The sequence below is a fragment of the Anticarsia gemmatalis genome, chromosome 16 (assembly GCF_050436995.1).
Source record: "Anticarsia gemmatalis isolate Benzon Research Colony breed Stoneville strain chromosome 16, ilAntGemm2 primary, whole genome shotgun sequence".
Lineage (NCBI taxonomy): Eukaryota > Metazoa > Arthropoda > Insecta > Lepidoptera > Erebidae > Anticarsia > Anticarsia gemmatalis.
This window is the reverse complement of record NC_134760.1, coordinates 10,592,174-10,596,520: the sequence shown is the minus strand read 5'-3', so window position 1 is coordinate 10,596,520 and position 4,347 is coordinate 10,592,174.

Here is a 4,347-nt window from a genome sequence, read left to right as displayed (position 1 = left end):
AGAGATCGAATCACCCAGGGATTTAGTTTTATACCAAACTAATGTGAGGAACAAAAATGATTTAAAAATATGAGCTAGCTTGTGGTACACACATGTGCTGTAATGTCACTGTATTGAATGTTAAATTATAACTTGCGGTATGTTAGGTCACATGCGGTTTTATAGATCAATAAATTATGTACAGAAGTGACAATTTTGTACTTACCTATACTGCCTTCTTATTGATGATTTAATTAAAGACTTAGGTATATAAAGATTGAATGCATATGGCTATTTAGCTTGTTATGTACAGTTGGCAACAGAATCAGTTCGTGACACATTATTACATTGTTATCAGCTATACAATATACTTTCATGGTATGCCTTATCAAAGAAAATACAATATTGTGATATTTTTAACACGCTTTTTAAACCTACTATTAATTAAATTATTTATTTCACGATGTCATTTGTATTTTGATAAATATTGCACATAGACACATCCAAACAAAAAACCATTGTTTTTTATCTTTTTATAACCCATTTCTTTCTCACTACTGGTACAGGGTGTCCTCCTTTCGCCGTATGAGGAAGAGTTAGGCCTCATGCGATTTTTTTTTAAATTCAACACCCGCCTTAGGAATTGCTTTTGTGTCGTGGGGAGTTTTACAAACATACAAACAACGGACACAAAGAACAACTAGACCCGAAACATTATTTGAGGATCAATTTTCAATGCGTTCTTATTTAAGTCGCTCTACTCTTCGACAGTCTTCAGGCCACTTTTGTACCTAAAAGCCATTGTACCTTCTATAACATCTGCGTCATAATCCTTGTCTCCCCGTTGGTCTCTGGTGCGAACTGGTAATCATTGCGCGCTGGACCGTTCGCTACTGGTAATAATAGATGGTTAACTTTAATACTAGCTTCTGGTAGTTACTGGTTACAATGATTTGACAGTTAGCAGACAGGGTTATTGAAGTAAACTAACTATGAGAACACAGTGGTAGATGTAGGATTTAAATTGTAAGTTGGCAGATGGGCTGATGAAATTTGGGCAGTTAGATATTAAAAATAGTTTGGGGTTTGAGCTATAAATACTTTCACTTTGATTTTTATCTCTCTTCTTCCGATGGGTAATTAAAACAATAGGTGGCTATTACAGGGAGAGTTTTGTCTTGGCTGTGTTGAAGTCAACTTAGTGCAATAGGTAGCCATAAAATATTGGTACAATTTTAGTTACGGATGAGTTTCACATTCGTAAATGATGTCAAAGCAATTACAGTTCGGTTTGCTATTAATTATGCCCGTAGCTATCGCAAAATGAACAACGCAAAGAACACTCGATGTTTTATTTCATGTTCCTAGTTAATTGTATACAACAGTTTGCTCAAAAAGAAATAGCAGGTTCTTAATATTCTATTTTAAAAATACGTAGAAAACTGTCACCATGAATCGTGAAATAGCTAATAATATGTAATAATGAATACTCTAGGGTACTATTTTCTCTTTAAAAAATAATATAGACATAGGTATAGTATGTTGTTAGTAGTGATTTGGGCAGGAATTTCCCAATTTTTGTCCAAAATTCAGTGCTTAATCTAGCACAGTACCTGTTCCGCTTTTCAGGGATTAGGAGCCAACTCGTTTTTTATACAGTGTTAGTGATCAGGGATACAAAATTTAGGCAACAATGCCTTTTTAAATTGCCTTAAATATTTTGTTCCAATTTAGCACTAACACAGTTTCTTTATTTATTCAATAATGTGTGATTATATCTTTCCTTGCGTTCGTCCCATCTGTAGTTGTTTTTAAAGTCTGTGGTCTCAATGCAGTTTATTATTAATGGCAACTATTTGCGATAACATTTGCTCTCCTGCATAGTACTTAAATATAAAGGAATAGATATAAATTCACTAGAAATAACGAGACATACGAATCGGTAAACAATTTGTGTAAGGTGAGCAACCTTTTACTAGGACGCCCAAGCTCCAGGCTAATCTCAACATTATAATAGAAATTAGGAAATGCCGAGTTGGGAAGTGAACCCGGTACCTTACGATGAACAGTCGTATTACGGTTATAAATTAGAGGACACTCGACCCACAGAGACTATTAACAGGTGATTACTTTCAAGTACTATGAATACTTCGAAGTTGTATGGAAAATCCTCCATGAATAGTAGAAGGACAACCAAAAACTAATCTTGTCGCCCCAAACTATCCAGAGCATTTGCGTAAAGTTTCACTTGCAGTATGAGGTCAGCAACAGTTGCCGTAACCGTTGCTCCTCAGTTAAATAGTGCCGCTGGGACAATAACGACACAACTTGTAAATTACAAGCGTTAAACGGGAGAGACATACGACACGGGCGCGGGACGGACGCGGGCCAGTGCGGGAGATGCAATTTACTCTAAATATAAACAAGCGGATCAGTACGGGAGTATAATATGCAATTAGCTCTAATTTTTGTAACAAGCTGTTGCGTAGAAGGCAAAAGAGAAGTAAATCAGTGCAGTAGCTCGATTCTCTACCACTATCGCCTACCAACAACCGCAGCTATTGAGAAATTTCGTATGAAAATCTGATCAGCGCTTCTGATGAGCGTCATAGGAACTATTTTGGCAGTGCATTTCAAATGACGAACTCGGTACTCCACAGTACAGATTATACAGAATTGCGCTACAGCTGTGACAGATTGAAAGGTCTCTGTCGTTACATCTCCGTCACCCACACTTCTGACCTACATCACATGTATCTATTTTCTCTTCTTGTGCAGTGTCTTCAGGAACACAAAGTAAACAGGTACCTATGCATTAACTCATGGGTGCAATTCCAAGCAGTGGTATGAACGATGACACACACAAAGCGAGCGCGGCGCGGAAAGTGTGACGGGAGTTGTCCACCACCCGTATTTATCAAGAATGCGAATTCAATATTTGTAGCAACCACTGCAGCTACAGCAATGAACACCCGCACCCATTCTGAGCCCGTGTTGTTTGCGAAGACAATCAAACGCATAGGTCACGCATTTCAAACGCTCCCGCATTCTGTGTGTCACGTCTAAACTGCCCGGAAATATGAGTCGGGTATTACTAGCCGTTTGTAATGAACTTTGGCTAATGAAGCCAGATGAACTATTGATTTTGCAAAGTTTCGCGGTGCAGTGTAATAATTGATAGTTCGATTCCCGAGTTGGGAAGTTAGTGTGTGCGGTAAGAGTTTTAAACGTGGTCGGTAAAAAGTTAGAGACGCTAACTACTAGAACTAGTGGGGGTGATTAGCTTGCCTTTTTCACGTTCGAAAAGAATAGCTCTATATTTTTTGTTACTTAATTAAACGAACAAATCTTTTTTGGACAACGGACTGACAACTGCTCGGTCCTCTGTTTCCTAAATAAGCAGAGCTTGTACTATGGTACACAAGCCGCTGATAATGGTACGTAAGTTTAACTTACAATCGATGGATCGATGGATAATCCTTTACCAGCGGATAGGCGACCACTTGACTGATCTAAAAATTAAAATTTATCTCTGGCTTAAGTATCATAGTTTTTCAAATTTTGGCCAGTACCTACGAGCGTAAATCACTTTCTTAAAAAACACACAAAATGGCCGAAAGTCGCTCATCCGTTGGTAAAGGATTATCCATTATTCACGCCACACCCTGTATATGTAAATATTTGTCGATACATTACCAAAAGCAATTATATTACAACCTCTTATAATTGATTTTATTTAAGAGAACGACAACGAATTTTTTACGATTTTTATCCGAGACAAAACATACGTTTTGATAAAAATTGCCCTGAATAAGTTTACTAAATAAAATTGATGTACCTATGTCTCTAAAATTCAAAACGATTAATTTTAATCGTCTAACTTAACTAATCATCTTTATTCCGTACTCAATCACGCTAACGCCTTCATAAAACTCAGCTTCTTTACTGGAACTTAAGACTATAATTCTCTACAAGATTAGAAAGCTTTTCAATGTAACTAGTTAGTGGTTAAACCAGAAACAATATGGGAAGCCAACAAACACGCCCGCGGCGCGCTTTCACAGGATTAAACTCTATCACAACACTCGGCTACATTTGTTTGAGTTGAAACTGTTCATAAAAGACTGTGTTTTCTTTTAAAATCGAAGCAGTTTTATATTATTCGATGTTCTTGGTATAAAATTGTAAATATTATTCTACTTTTTTTGGTAATTAGAATAAGTATTTATGAATATTGTATAAGTATGTATATAGGTCGCTAAAATTAGATTGAAGATATTGCAGTGTGTCCCAGACAAGATTGACATGACATTTAAATCATAAGGTCTAAATTACTTACATAGGTACATTAATATTAAACTAAGACTT